This window comes from Dendropsophus ebraccatus, chromosome 13, assembly GCF_027789765.1.
Source record: "Dendropsophus ebraccatus isolate aDenEbr1 chromosome 13, aDenEbr1.pat, whole genome shotgun sequence".
Taxonomy (NCBI): Eukaryota; Metazoa; Chordata; class Amphibia; order Anura; family Hylidae; genus Dendropsophus; species Dendropsophus ebraccatus.
The window spans coordinates 15,188,621-15,206,066 of record NC_091466.1 but is presented as its reverse complement, the minus strand read 5'-3'; the positions used below and the strand labels follow the sequence as shown (position 1 = coordinate 15,206,066).

Genomic DNA, 17,446 nt, shown 5'->3' with positions numbered 1-17,446 from the left:
TAATGACATCTCCCCCCAATCCCCCCCTCCGCGCTCCCTCTTACTTCTGAGCAAATTAATCTGAGAAAAATACATGGGCGGCCATCTTGAGATGGACAGAATCAAGAAATTTGGCCAGGCCTAACTGCGTCTAGTAATCCTGATCTTCTAGGTTCGTGAATAGAATGCCAGAATGACAGTGAAGATTGACACCAAGCACTAGTCATTGAATTTAGTGTTCTCCCCAAACAACCAAAAAATATTCTTTCAGCATTAGATACTTAAAGGTCCCCATAAACGTAAGTGAAAAGATGGCCAACCAAATTGCTTTCGACAGGACCAGCAGGCTGACTAAGTTGAGTTTGGGGTCGAGAAGGATCAGGCATGGTGAATTTCAACTGCCCGACCCTTTTGTTTTCCAGAAGGTAAGCCGCCAACAGAGCTGTCTGACAGCGTCTTGCCCCCCCCCCCTTCTTATTCATAACAAATGAACATATGGTCGAGCTGAACCTGTGTGTATGAGGGGTTAACATAAAAGATGACAGTGGGCTGAATGAAGAATCGGCCAACAGATTTTGAAGGTGTATGTTCACCTTCACCAGTGGGCTGCGGACATTGGGCAGCAGATTTGTATGCAATTTGCCACACAAAAATATAACAAATGGTAATTTAAAGGGATTGTCTGGGACTAAAACATTCTCTATGGTTGTTAAAATAATAAAAAAAGCCATACTCACCTGTCCTGGTCCTTCACTGACTCTCGGTTCCCTAATTCAGCTGGGTGGGGTGATGAGGCGGGCACTGGGGGGGCACCATTTCAGGTTCGCCTCAGGCGGCAGAAAGCCTGGAATTGGCCTTGATTGGGGAAAGAGCAGAGTCGGCATAGTAGGTGAGTATAGCATATTTGTTATTTTTAATAGACCCCCTCCCCCACCTCCAGCCATGGCAATTTTTTTCCCCCTTAACAACTTCTTTAATAAATGTATTTCACATGCTTCCCTGTATTTGCCTCTCCAGAGATGGGGGGAGGGAGCTGAGTGATAACTGGAGGGGGTTTAGTTTTTGCAATGTTCCTAAATGGCCGGAAAGTCAATGCGAGCAATTATTCAATTTATCTTCCACGTTTAATGTGAACCCTGGGGACAGACTCCTCTCCGAGCTCCAGGAATACATAGGATAATACTGTGGATCCTGCCAGCTTAGCCGTATCCTCACTAGGATTGTGGAGGTTCATGTGATGTGGGGGTCACAGATGGCGGCCCCTCTTGGGGGCGTCTAGGAGAGCTCCAGATTTATCGTGCAGGGCACGGTGTTAAAGCTGCGTTTTTCTACATATGTTTTTCCCTGGCGCAGTAGTAAATAAAGGCGGTGATTAATGGCACCCGCCCTGCCAGGGTCTCCTGTCTGAGGCGCATAGTGATGAGCCAGCGCTACACGAAAACTCTCCTCCGTACAAGTATCCATTCATCATCCTGTAACATCCACAAGTACAGAAAATCTTAAATTACCAAGAGCCGGGCTTCAGGTGTTTAGTATGACGTATCGGCTCTCTGAATACCTATAATATACTGCAGCAGCCAAGGGGCGGTTATAGGTTTCCATTCACATAGGGGGTTTAACACGTTTAAAGTCATGTTCCTCCTTGCCAACATTTCAAAAATTGTCATGATAAGCCTGCGAAATGTCTGGAAACTTCCACCAAATGCTCCTCTTGGGTGGAGTTAATATAAACCCCGCCCTTTTTTGTCTAGTATTGCTCCGGAGAAATATATTGTATATATTGTAATATATTGTTATATGTGATAGCGTCTCCTGGGCTATGACTTCTCCTGTCTTGTTTCATCTTTTCTCCCAGCGCCCCTTCACCTTCCCTTTCCTCCAGACTCCTATTTTATTGCTTGTTTTATTATACGGTTGATGTTTCTCATTGTCCGGCTGTCTGGATTTAGAAAGCCGTAATAATCCAGGAAGACACAGACATATAACTCGCCTTCCTTCTCACATGCGGGGGATTTCTCTCTCTGTAGATTTAATCAAAGTCTTGACACTTTCCATCAGTTTCTTGTGACAAGATCTAAACACGGAAAGGCTTGGAGATCCGGGCGTTATGGTCACATGGGGTGTCTGGCAGCGCCTCCCGTTAGATCCATCTAATTGTCTGTATGAGATGAAGCTGTTAGGCGCACGTTCATGTACTTTATATATCTGTATAGACATATCTCATGTTACATTATGCTTCATGTCACTCAGTAACGTATAATTAAAACATGGCGAAACGTTTCTGCTTTATAATAGCACCATCTCTATACAGTATACCTCCTACATAGTACTGTTACACTGCTCCTAAATAATACTACTATATTGTGCCATTATAACGTAGCCATACAGTGTCTAAAACAATGGTATACAGTGCCTAGGTTATGCTACTATATTGTGCTGTCTACTAATACCAGACAGTACCTTATACTATACCTATATTATACTGCCATACAGTGCCTATACAATAATACTATACAGTAAATAGTAATGCCAAACAGTGCCTAGATTATATTTCCATACAGTACCTAATAGTATCATACTATATCTAGATTATACCACCATACAGTACCTACTACTATCATACTATATCTGAATTATACCACCATACAGTACCTACTATCATACTCTATCTAGATTATACCACCATACAGTACCTACTACTACATACTATATCTAGATTATACCACCATACAGTACCTACTACTATCATACTATGTCTAAATTATACCACCATACAGTACCTACTACATACTATATCTGAATTATACCACCATACAGTACCTACTACTATCATACTTTATCTAAATTATACCACCATACAGTACCTCCTACTACTACATACTATATCTAGATTATACCGCCATACAGTACCTACTACTATCATACTATGTCTAAATTATACCACCATACAGTACCTACTACTACATACTATATCTGAATTATACCACCATACAGTACCTACTACTATCATACTTTATCTAAATTATACCACCATACAGTACCTACTACTATCATACTTTATCTAAATTATACCACCATACAGTACCTACTACTATCATACTATGTCTAAATTATACCACCATACAGTACCTCCTACTACTATCATACTATGTCTAAATTATACTACCATACAGTACCTACTACTATCATACTATGTGTAAATTATACCACCATACAGTACCTACTACTATCATACTATGTCTAAATTATACTACCATACAGTACCTACTACTATCATACTACAGTATATCTAGATTATACTACCATACAGTACCTACTGCTATCATACCAAGTCTACATTATACCACCATACAGTACCTCCTACTATCATACTATATCTAAATTATACCACCATACAGTACCTACTACTATCATACTATATCTAAATTATACTACCGTACAGTACCTACTACTATCATACCATGTCTAAATTATACCACCATACAGTACTTACTACTATCTTACTATGTCTAGATTATACCACCATACAGTACCTGCTACTATCATACTATATCTAGATTATACTACCATACAGTACCTACTACTATCATACCATGTCTAAATTATACCACCATACAGTACCTACTACTATCATACTATATCTAAATTATACTACCATACAGTACCTACTACTATCATACTATATCTAGATTATACCACCATACAGTACCTACTACTATCATACCATGTCTAAATTATACTACCATACAGTACCTACTACTATCATACTATATCTAGATACCACCATACAGTACCTCCTACTACCATCATACCATGTCTAAATTATACCACCATACAGTACCTACTACTATCATACTATATCTAAATTATACCACCATACAGTACCTACTACTATCATACTATATCTAAATTATACTACCATACAGTACCTACTACTATCATACCATGTCTAAATTATACCACCATACAGTACTTACTACTATCTTACTATGTCTAGATTATACCACCATACAGTACCTGCTACTATCATACTATATCTAGATTATACTACCATACAGTACCTACTACTATCATACCATGTCTAAATTATACCACCATACAGTACCTACTACTATCATACTATATCTAAATTATACTACCATACAGTACCTACTACTATCATACTATATCTAGATTATACCACCATACAGTACCTACTACTATCATACCATGTCTAAATTATACTACCATACAGTACCTACTACTATCATACTATATCTAGATACCACCATACAGTACCTCCTACTACCATCATACCATGTCTAAATTATATCACCATACAGTACCTACTACTATCATACTATATCTAAATTATACCACCATACAGTACCTACTACTATCATACTATATCTAAATTATACTACCGTACAGTACCTACTACTATCATACTATATCTAGATTATACTACCATACAGTACCTACTGCTATCATACCATGTGTAAATTATACTACCATACAGTACCTACTACTATCATACTATATCTAGATTATACTACCATACAGTACCCACTGCTATCATACCATGTGTAAATTATACTACTATACAGTACCTACTACTATCATACTATATCTAGATTATACCACCATACAGTACCTACTACTATCATACCATATATACACAAAGGTTCACGGCAGAGGGACTTAATCACCCTAATTCACAGTATAGCTTACTAATTAGTTACAGCTATGGGTGTCACTCTACTCAAATACCAGAAAAACCCACCATAAAGATGAATACAAAAGAAACCATGGGCATAGATTCTGAATCACTGCAAAATTTATTTATCACAATTATAATAATAACATGATAGAGATTTCATATAAAATATCATTAAAAAGTATTTAAAAAACAACCAGGTACCATACATGTAAAATAGACAACAACATAGGATAGATGATAGTACCTGCTACTATCATACTATATCTAGATTATACTACCATACAGTACCTACTACTATCATACCATGTCTAAATTATACCACCATACAGTACCTACTACTATCATACTATATCTAAATTATACCACCATACAGTACCTACTACTATCATACCATGTCTAAATTATACCACCATACAGTACCTACTACTATCATACTATATCTAAATTATACCACCATACAGTACCTACTACTATCATACCATGTCTAAATTATACCACCATACAGTACCTACTACTATCATACTATATCTAGATTATACTACCATACAGTACCTACTACTATCATACCATGTCTAAATTATACCACCATACAGTACCTACTACTATCATACTATATCTAGATTATACTACCATACAGTACCTACTATCATCATAACATGTCTAGATTATACCGCCATACCGTACCTATTCAGTGGCTACTACTAAACCCAATCATTTCTTTGTTTATATAGCCATATAGTGCCTAGATTAAAATGACATACTTCATGTTTTAATGGTGTAGGCCTTGTATTTACCTTACAAATAGCTGTACATCACTGTGGCATACAAGCAACACAACAAACTGTACGTCTAATGCTGCTATAAGGCACCTATGCCATATTGTGTCTAGATGATACTTCCCACAGTACCTCCCAAATGCAACCCAACAGTATCATACAACATCAACATAATACTATAATGTCACTTCTTTGAGCAGAGAGTGGCGGCTGTGGAGGAGCGCTCTCCCATTGAGATGATATGACACACTGAGGCAGGCGGAATTACGCCTATTTTACTCAGTGTGAACATACCCTTATACCTAAAGTACCTATATAATTTATAAATGGTCAAGGTCCTGGCCTATAACCTTATTTCATTTCCTGTTTTATTTGCACGGACGATGTCACATTCACCATGAAATAGTTGAGCATGGTGCACACTTCACACAGGACCTCCAGGCACTGACTTCTCCTTCTCTACGCTATAAAAAGTTCTCATTAAATGTGACTGGTGCTTTTATCGGATTCTCCACATCTCCTCAGACGTCTTTTCTTGCCTTGTTTAATTCCTGCCTGACAGTTTATGGTTCTCAGCACCTACGCTCCTCACCTCCTCCCTGATCATCACCGTGCACAGTACAGAGGTACGGGACCATCCACATGAGGCCCACACATAGGACTGGGCCCTAACATGGCCTCCTAATGAGTGTTACAGAACATCCCCACACCGATGTTATCACCTCCGGAGCTGTAATCACATGGTCAACACCTTTCATGTAAAAAAGGGTTTAACACCATCTATTAGTGCTATTCTCAACATCCGTCCCATCATGCCTCAGGGTGAAACATGAATGTCGTAATCTGTTTAACCTATTTAAGACTTTCTCCAGTGTTCACTGTCCCTCTGCTGAGTAATATACTACGCTCAAGCTCTAAATAGGGGATGAGAAGTGACTACTGCTCTGAAAGAGAAAGTAGTTGTCACACGGAGTTCACACGGAGTAAAACTGGCAGAATTCCACCGCAGAATCCCACCAGCCTCCGTGTCATACTGCCAGTCTATGGGAGGGCTCGCGCTCCTCCTCTTCATGCGCCTCTCCACTCTAAAGAATAGATATAGGAGGCGTGAGCCTCCTATAGACTGCCAGTATGACATGGAGGCTGGCAGGATTGGAATTCTGCCAGTTTTACTCCGTGTGAACTGGCCCTTAAATACACCAGCCCTCAACACTTCCCTCTGTATAGACAAGAATACTTACTATAATACTACCCCCGATGTACAAGATTATAGCTACTATAATACAGCCCCTATATACAATAAAACTACTATAATACTGCTCCTATATACAAGAAAATAACTACTACTATAATACTGCTCCTATATACAAGAATATAACTACTATAATACTGCTCCTATATACTGTACAAGAATATAACTACTATAATACTGCCTCCTATATACAAGAATATATCTACTATAATACTGCCTCCTATATACTGTACAAGAATATAACTACTATAATACTACCTCCTATATACAGGAATATAACTACTACTATAATTCTGCTCCTATATACATGACTATAACTACTAAAATACTGCTCCTATATACAAAAATATAACTACTATAATACTGCCCCCTATATACAAGAATATAACTACTATAATACTGCTCCTATATACAAGAATATAACTACTATACTACTGCTCCTATATACAAGAATATAACCACTATAATACTGCTCCTATATACAAGAATATAACTACTATAATACTGCTCCTATATACAGGGATATAACTACTATAATACTGCTCCTATATACAGGAATATAACTACTATAATACTGCTCCCTATATACAAGAATATAACTACTATAATACTGCTCCTATATACAAGAATATAACTACTATAATACTGCACCTATATACAAGAATATAACTACTATAATACTGCTCCTATATACAAGAATATCACTACTATAATACTGCTCCTACATACAAGAATATAACTACTATAATACTGCTCCTATATACAAGAATATAACTACTATAATACTGCTCCTATATACAAGAATATAACTACTATAATTCTGCTCCTATATACAAGAATATAACTACTATAATACTGCTCCTATATACAGGAATATAACTACTATAATACTGCTCCTATATACAAGAATATAACTACTATAATACTGTCCCTATATACAAGAATATAACTACTATAATACTGTCCCTATATACAAGAATATAACTACTATAATACTGTCCCTATATACAAGAATATAACTACTATAATACTGCTCCTATATACAGGAATATAACTGCTATAATACTGGTAGGAAATAAATAGGTCACAAAGCTCAGCTGATCGGCGAGTTGTCAGCCGCTGATATTGATGACCTATTCTGTGGACAGGCCAATGTAAAATGCCATGGAACTTTATAAGAGTTATCCTCCAAGATTAGAAAAGTATTTCTTTCAGAAACAGCACCATTCTTGTCCTCAGTCTGGATGTAGTACTGCAGCTCAGTTCCATTGAAGTGAATGGAGCCACATTGTAATACCACACACAACCTGGATACAGGAGTGGAGCTGTTTTTGGAAGAAAGCACCTTTGATTTTCTAACACTGGATGACCCTTTTACCTACTACAATACTGTCCCCTATGGACATGAAAGCAAGTGTGATGTTTGCATTTGCTGTAATGAAATATATGATGGGATCCATGTGATATCTCTTGGTGTATTACATCTTATCTTCCCAGCCTTCCCCTTGGTTACTCATGACTCTCTGAGGCTCCGACGGTCTCACTAGAGTCTACACTTTGCAGTAGCCGGACCTCTGATCCCAGCAATGTGACAGGAAGATGGATTGATGCTGGCTTAGCTCATGCTTTTAAGTAAGGAAGACATTATGTCATCATTGTGGCAGCTAAAGGGTTATCTCAGCCCAAAAAGGGGTTGGTGGTGGGGTACTATCTGTACCCACATGCACATCAGGGGTAATTTATGTGTAAGTTCATTATATAACCCATAACTTGTGATTCAGTGGCTGGCATGCATATTGTTTACGGAGGGGGGGAATCATTGCCGAGGGGCACAGAGCATCGTGGGAACCTCACAATTGCCAGTCTTCCTATCCCAGTCTTATCAGGGATACCTCGCTCGCTTTCCATCTGGCACTTGTGAAGCTGCGACAAGGACAGAATTAGACGGTTGTGTCTGCTCTGGCCGCTTATCACCTCCCGCCTGTCTCCTTGGCTCTGGACGTTTATACATGGTGGCCGTGATACCAGGGATCCTGTAATATAACAGTGTGGGTTCTGTCATGCATTGTCCTGATAGGTTTTGCTTTCTAGTATAACAAGCCTGGCAAGCATATTGTGTAAATTATAGGTGGTGCCCATTGTCTGCCAGTCACAATTGATCCAGTCACAGTCCTTGTTACATGGTGAGAACAGCTATGAACGATCAAGCAGAGATACTTAGCGAGTGACAGTACTAAAATCACTTACAAATGCAGAAGAGAACATATTCATTTGGTTTAGATGATAGGTAAGGAGCAAGTGACAGTAATCGGTAGAGAATACACAGTATTGTGAGCTTAGTAAACTCTCACTATCATAGGTAAGGAGCAAGTGACAGTAATTGGTTCAGAATATGGTGCGTTTACACGTAACGATTATCGTACGAATTTGCGCGATAACGATCGAATTCGAACGATAATCGTACGTGTAAACGCAGCGAACGATCAAACGACGAACGATACATCGCTCATTTTGGTCTTTCAACATGTAATCAAATCGTCGTTCGCAAAAAATTCGCAAATCGTTCCGTGTGAACAGTCGTTCGCCGATTTAACCAATGTGTGAGATAGGCTTAAGCGTTCGCAAAGCGATCGCAAAACGAATTTTCCGTACGATATATCGTACCGTCTAAACGCTGCTCGTTATGAAAAAAAAAATCGTTACTCCGACATCGTTAATCGTACGATCGGGCCAATTATCGTTACGTGTAAACGCACCAATACACAGTATTGTAAGCTTGGTAAACTCCCACTATCATAGGTAAGGAGCAAGTGACAGTAATCGGTATAGAATACACAGTATTGTGAGCTTGGTAAACTCCCACTATCATAGATAAGGAGCAAGTGACAGTAATCGGTATAGAATACACAGTATTGTGAGCTTGGTAAACTCTCACTATCATAGATAAGGAGCAAGTGACAGTAATCGGTATAGAATACACAGTATTGTAAGCTTGGTAAACATTTACTATCATAGGTGTTAGGGCCACGGCGGCGTCCCGTGCTCCGGACCGCCGCCGCACCCTCTCTCCCACTTCTGCAGCAGCCGGTGTCCATATGCAGGGACCCGGCGCTGCTGTTGCTTTGGCCCCGGGGGGCGCCTAACCTCACCGCGCTCCTGCCCGTCGCTGTGCCGGCCGGCGTGTGTCCCCGCCTCCTAGGGCGCGCACGCGCCGGTTGTCTCAGATATAAAGGGGCAGTGCGCTCCTAATTGGCCTGTATGTCAATCACTCCCCTATAAGTTCCAGCCCTGCCCCCTTCCAGGTGTTGGAGCCTCTACATGCTTCCCATAGCGTTTGGCCCAGCTCCCTGTTGTTCCTGATTCCTGTCCGCTACCTGGTCCCTAGTCCTTGTTCCTGATTCCTGTCCGCTACCTGGTCCCCAGTCCTTGTTCCTGGTTCCTGTCCGCTACCTGGTCCCTAGTCCTTGTTCCTGATTCCTGTCCGCTACCTGGTCCCCAGTCCTTGTTCCTGGTTCTTGTCCGCTACCTGGTCCCCAGTCCTTGTTCCTGATTCCTGTCCGCTACCTGGTCCCTAGTCCTTGTTCCTGATTCCTGTCCGCTACCTGGTCCCTAGTCCTTGTTCCTGATTCCTGTCCGCTACCTGGTCCCCAGTCCTTGTTCCTGATTCCTGTCCGCTACCTGGTCCCCAGTCCTTGTTCCTGATTCCTGTCCGCTACCTGGTCCCTAGTCCTTGTTCCTGATTCCTGTCCGCTACCTGGTCCTTAGTCCTTGTTCCTGGTTCCTGCTCCTCTGTCACACTATTGCTCCTGTGTTCAGCCTGTCACCTGCGGCTACGCCTACAGACCTCTGCCAGCACCATCTCCTGCCTACTGCTCCTGCTTCGCCTCGCCTGCTGTCACTAGCAACCAAACCAGGGGTAGCGACCTGGGGGTCGCCTGCCGCAGCAAGCCCATCCCGCCCATCCCGCTCTGGTGAAAACCAGCGGCCCCTTAGATTCCGCTCCCTAGTGCGGTTTTGTGCCATCGCTAGTGTCGGCCCAGTGGATCCACTACTCCAGGCGTTACAATAGGTAAGGAGCAAGTGACAGTAATCGGTAAAGAATACACAGTATTGTGAGCTTGGTAAACATTTACTATCATAGGTAAGGAGCAAGTGACAGTAATCGGTATAGAATACACAGTACTGTGAGCTTGGTAAATTCTCACTATATTAGGTAAGGAGCAAGTGACAGTAATCAGTAGAGAATACACAGTATTGTAAACTTGGTAAACTCTCACAATCATAGGTAAGGAGCAAGGGACAGTAATCGGTATAGAATACACAGTATTGTAAACTTGGTAAACTCTCACTATCATAGGTAAGGAGCAAGTGACAGTAATTGGTTCAGCATACACAGTATTGTAAACTTGGTAAACTCTCACTATATTAGGTAAGGAGCAAGTGACAGTAATCAGTAGAGAATACACAGTATTGTAAACTTGGTAAACTCTCACAATCATAGGTAAGGAGCAAGGGACAGTAATTGGTACAGAATACACAGTATTGTAAGGCTAGTATTACATGGGCTGATGGGAGTCTGATAATAAATGTAAATGAGCGCTGATCTGCTAGATCGGCGCTCGTTTACTGGGCCTATTACGTGGCCCAATAATCGTTTAACAAGGGCTGCAGGGACATTGTTACCGATGTCCTTGCAGCCCTTGTTTAAACTCTATACATTACCTATCCATGCTGCAGGGCTCCTCTTCCTCTGTGCTTCTTCCCGGGTCCACGCGCTCCAGATTCAGAGCGGCCATGACTCAGCTGACAGGCCGCTCAGCAAATCACTGGCCGCAGCGGTCCCGGCCTGTGATTGGCTAAGCGGCCTGTCAGCTGAGACAGGCCGCTCTGAAGCTGCAGCGCGCAGGACCCGGGGAGAAACACAGAGCAAGAGGAGCCCTGGACCATGGATAGGTAATGTATCCTTCTTTGCTAATCGTCAGCGCCAGCCGCGCACCGCTATTACACGTAGCGATGCGTGGTCGTCACCTGACAATTATAGGTCAGAACCTACATCAACGATCAGTCCATGACAACGATCATCGGCTGATCGTTGTCTTTATTACACGGAACGATAATCGGCTGGATAGGCCGATTCGGCCAATTATCGTTCTGTGTAATAGTACCCTAAGACTGGTAAACAATTACTATGATAGATAAGGAGCAAGTGACAGTTATATTGCATGGGCCGATCTGGAGGAGCAAACGAGCGCCAACCTGACAGATCAGCGCTCACTTGCTCCTCATTCCCCACTGGCTGCCAGAGATATTACACGTGCCGACAGTGAGTGGGTAAGAGCAGGGGGCGCGGGGAGCTGCAGGAGAGGCTCCTCGGATGATATTTAGAGCCTATAGAAGATTGTGGCGGTCTGCTTTTTCAACATGCTAACAGACAAGGGTCAGCCGCCATCGTGCACCAAGCGTCGTCCGTAATGGCCAATAATCGTTTGGTGTAATAGGGCCTTAAGTTGTACAGAATACACAATATTGTATGCTTGGTAAACTCTTATTATGATAGGTAGGAAGCAAGTGACAGTAATTGGCAGAATGCACAGTATAGTATCCCTGATAGTCTCTAATTATTATAGGTAAGGAGCAAGTGGCAGTAAATGGCATAGAATACATAGCATTGCAGTCCTGGTTCTTCTGATTATTATAGGTAAGAAGCAGGTGAAAGTAATTGGTATAGAATATACAGTATAGTAAGCTTGGTAAACTTTCATTATTATAGGTAAGGAGCAAGTGCCGGTAATTGGTACAGAATACACAGTATTGTAAGCCTGGTAAACTCTCATTATTATAGATAGGGAGTACCTAAATGTAGTATAGCAGCCTGATGCTCTCTATAAATTTTAGGTATGGAGCAAGTGCCAGTGAACGGCAGAGAATACATAGCATTGCAGTCCTGGTTCTTCTGATTATTATAGGTAAGAAGCAGGCGACAGTCATGGAATACCCAGTGTTGTATTTCTGATTATCATAGGTAAGGCACAAGTGACAATAAAGGGTACAGAATACACCGTATAGTTATCCCGTTCCTCTAAGGTTAAAAAGGTCGCTTGCTCCTTACCCTTACTGCACTATTGCCGTAATAAGAACAGCAACAAGCCCTTTGTTATAATTGAGATTTATATAGTGAGCTGCTATGTCTGTCATGTGTAATACAGAGCGGATCTGGATTGTTTGTTACAATTACACCTCACTCTTTGATTACTGTAGCAGAGCTAATAAGGGAGGTTCATGCTCCTAATCCCTTCTGGGTCCAGCGGCTCATTAATCCCGCCTATGTTCTTCCAGTTAACAGCTCCAGATTAGTAGGAGAACAGATCTTAGAGCTGGGAAATTGCTTATCACCCTCTGCCCATTCATTGCCCTCACCTCAACAGGATTAAGCAGATTAATACATCACATGCCCTGCCACCCACAATAATCTGCCCGTGACCCCGCTCGCCTCAGCCAGATACGAGAGAAGGGTTTACAGGTACTGGATTCAGCTTCTTGACCTGTAAAGTTCATTTCGAGGGTGAACCACAAAAGTTCATCTCAGATTAAGCTCATGTCAGAGAACGTTCCGGCAGTGTAAAGTAGACTGAGTGCTCTGGTTTTCGCCTCTTCTTCAGCTGCCCCCTCCTCACTGTTTAGTTTTTTGTATATATGAATTTGAATGTTTAAAGGGAACCTGTCTCAACAAAAATGCTGTATAATCTATCAGCAGCATGTTATAGAGCAGGAAGAACTGAGCAGATTGATATATATCATTGTGGGAAAAGATAGTGTATAACTTGCAATTTATTAATTAAAATCTCTACTGAGGAGTCCAGTGGGCGGTTCCATCATTGAGTGACAATGTTCACAGGACTCCTAAGAGTAGAAGGAGCTGGGGTTCAATCAATGATTTATAAGTTTTATTTAATATTTTCCCAGAAAGATATATATCAATTCGCTCAGCTACTCCTGCTCTATAACATGGTGCTGATAGATTACGTAGGATTTTCAGGGTGATGGATTCCCTTTAAGGTTAACTCCACCAAAGGCTTAAAAATTCAGTTGTGAATAAAGTTAACCCCAGTATACTCTTTTTACGATGTTAGGATTTCAGGAAGTTGAGATTTAGGGAGCTGTTTAGTGAAAACAGATGCCTGACTCCTCCGTATGTGTGGTGGAGTCCTTAGTCATGTTTTAGGGCTCTTAAATGGGTCAGACACTGACTTATAGGGAAGCTACCTCCAAAAGGTGGCACTAGAGAAACACCTTTTTTCCCTTTGAAGTAGAGCTCATTTGCATATCCATATTCCCAAGGTGCATTGCTTAGCCTGTAAGACTCTCTACGCCAGCAGGCAGTCTCCACAAGAAGAAACAGTAGCCCCCTAGAGGATAGCCCAGGAACAGGTTGTTTACAGTAGGTTAACATTGTTCACTCCTGAATTCATTATAGTCTTTAATAGGGAGGGGCTGTGACATCTTATTCTATTATTTTCCGGAATAAAACAGGAGCTTTCCATGATCGACAGTCTCTCAGAAGCTGCTGCATTTAGGGAGACGTGTGGGGAGCGCTGTGATGCGGTCTCCTCGCCTCCTCGTAGAAAAGGGTCCTGGAGACAATGAGCCTTATTTATTATGCATTAGAAGTAACAGTACTCCACTGCGGAATCACTCAGACTAACAGAGTGTTGTCGCTGCTCCCCGCCGTCTCGTTTCAAGGCAGCTAGATGTGACGGTTCCTGACACAGCTCCAAGATACTATGTCTCTTTTACCGGGGGATCTTAAAGGGGCTGAGGAGATCCTAACATAGCCACTAGTAATGTCTGCTGAGAATACGTCCACCAGTTTGAATTCTTTGCCCCACCCTGTAAAAACACAAGGGCAGGGCTCTATGATCTCACAGCTTGAACTGGAGAGAAGCCTGGCACGTAACTGGCACCATTGGGGAATATGTTCCATATTGGTTGTCACTTGGCTCTGCCAACATATATATATATATATATATATATATATGTATATAGTAACACACCCCTGTTTACATACTGCTGTATAACTGACTAGGGCTGATCGTGTCCCTCTGCTGAAGGGGGCGCCATAGATGGCCCGACAACCAAGGCTTAACAATTGTATAGGAGTATTACATTTGATTCTTTTATATGGAGTTGTTATTTAGTCACCGTATGGCGGTATTTACTTAGACATTATGGGAGAGATTTATCAAACATGGTGTAAAGTGAAACTGGCTCAGTTGCCCCTAGCAACCAATCAGATTCCACCTTTCATTCCTCACAGACTCTTTGGAAAATGAAAGGTGGAATCTGATTGGTTGCTAGGGGCAACTGAGCCAGTTTCACTTTACTACATGTTTGACAAATCTCCCCCATGTGTTGCTGCTGTGTATGGTATGGTTATGGGTACACTATATGGCTATGTTCACACTACGTGAAAGACCAGCCATTCCGTGACCCGGCCGCATCAGAACTCCCCATAGCACGCAATGAAGCAAGCGTCCAGAGCCGCTCGCTTCATTGTGTGAACTGACAGGTCTTTCTGTGGCACTGAATTGCGGCCGCAGAAAACTGACATGTCAGTTCTTTGCGGCGCCGCATGGGATCCCGGCCGGGATCCTATAGTAGAATAGGCAGTGTTCCACACCGTGCAACAACGGACGTACTTTTATGTAATGTGAACATAGCCTATGGCAGTATACAACATTACAGTGACATAGAGAAATCTGGAAACAAAGAAACAGCCCTTGTAGAAGATTTAAAGGGGTTATCTTTCAAAACAGCGCCACACTTGTCCTCAGGTTGAGTGCGTTATTACAACTCGGCTCTATTCACTTTAATGGAGCTGAGCTGCAATAGCAAACACAAACTGAAGACAACAGTGGTGCTGTTTGTGGAAGAAAGTAACTATGTTCTTCTAATCCCCCTCTAAAGTAGGACATATTGGTGGTGACTCCTTGTGCAGGTAATGTATGGAGCCCCGCTCTTCCCCGTCTGTTTATGACTCTGGCGCGGTGAGCGATGGGAGCGTTTAGTTGGTATTCAGCACCTTCCTTTCTTTAGATTTGTTTGCTCTTTTATGTGGGAGCCATGAATATGAATGAATGTGATTTATCAAGGCTGCGCGCATCCTGTTTTATTGGAGAAAGCTGTGTTTTGTGCATTATTAGCGAAACCGAGGAACCTAAACACAGGCGGCTGACCTTTGTGGCCGACATATCACTTCTTATTATGCCGCCTCATTTGTCTTTCTCTTTCAGGTAGAAATTCCTTTGTCGGACAGGTTGGAAACACCAAAACTGCCGGCATTCATCCCCGCTAGAGACTGTTAAAGGGATTTCCTGCTTTTAGAGATTTGGAACGGTCTTTGTGTATCAATTTCTCAATGGTTTCAGGAGTTCTGCTTGCTGTCAGTAAACTGAGGTAAACAGGGTACCCATTCATTCACAGAGAGCAAGCAAAATATTGGAAACAGGAGGATTTTTTTTTTCAAGACTATAATTAGGGCCGGACTAACCATCTGGCATTACCGGCAAATGCCAGATGGGCCAGTCTGGTTTGCTTCTATTTCCCTGCACATCACTAGGAGCAGACTGGCTCAGGGGCTGGGTGACATCTTATGCCCCCCAGTTCGCCCCCCAATATATGCCTAGGGCCTTTGGCGTTTTATATGGCCGGGGGGGAGGGGGGGTACTTTCTGTGCCAGGGCTGCTTTATAGACCCAGTCTGGCCCTGAATGTAACAGCATCACAGCTAAATGAAGGAACTATATAATTCACATCAATGCAGACACGGCGCCATACAAAGAGTTGTGGCTCTGTAAGGTACTGCAGGATAAAGCTGCAATACCAGATACAGCCACCGCTGTTTGCATGGCGCTGTGTAAAAGAGGCAGATAATTGGGGAGGGGTTAAAAAAGTTGGAGCCCCATGATCAGGCTTATTCTAAGCATTGACCAAACCAGAACATTAGTCTTCAATCAAAGGGATGGACCGGGGCCGATGCCGGGGGAGCACTGGTAAGGGGAGTAAACATGCCACGTCAATTAAAGGAAACAAGGGGCCAATAAATATCTTAACCCAAAAGAAACTTATTGCGCTAATATGTCCCTTTAAGAACTTATTCTTAGGCCAGATTTTTTAACTGCACAATAAACAGCACATCTGCCATATAAAGTGGCTGCCATACTGCGGCAGCTCCACGAGGCTGTACTGATATAGTCTTATAAACTACACTACTGAGAGAGAAGAGCAATGACGGAGACAAGTTACAGATTCTCGGGCCTCACCTTAGTGCCGCTCAGTGATCACAGAAGAGTCCTTCAACTTCAATGATGGCTGCAAATCTAAAAGAGAAGAGAAATGATGGTGAGGACTACAACTAAGAGAGACAGCCAAGACTAACAGCAAGAAGCCGAGCTACAAGCCTAATCCACCCTAACCCCCCGGCAAACACCCGACTATATCCATACCAGTTAGATATGTAGGGAGCTGTATTATAGTAGGTATTATGTGTGGAGCGAGAGACCTCAGCACAACCAGGTAGTGGACTGGCCAGACCTTGATAGTATGGAGTGCAGGTACAGGTGGAGGGGGCTATCTCCAAGGAATAAAATAGCTGTGCGGGTGGTGCACGGGCAGGAGCGAAGCAGTTCAAACAATGCGTGTAGGTAGACAAAAAGTCCAGCACTCACCGGTATCAGAGGTATAA

General features: G+C 42.2%; 1 protein-coding gene across 6 annotated transcripts in view; it reads right to left on the bottom strand.

Moving 5' to 3' along the window:
* SEMA6C (semaphorin 6C) overlaps nt 1–17,446 on the bottom strand; it is a 459,642-nt gene that overhangs the window by 82,150 nt on the left and 360,046 nt on the right. For all 6 annotated transcript variants that reach the window (XM_069949807.1, XM_069949808.1, XM_069949805.1 and 3 more), the window contains exon 2: nt 17,025–17,081. The gene's annotated coding sequence lies outside the window, so the exon portion shown is untranslated. The remainder of the gene's footprint in view (nt 1–17,024; nt 17,082–17,446) is intronic.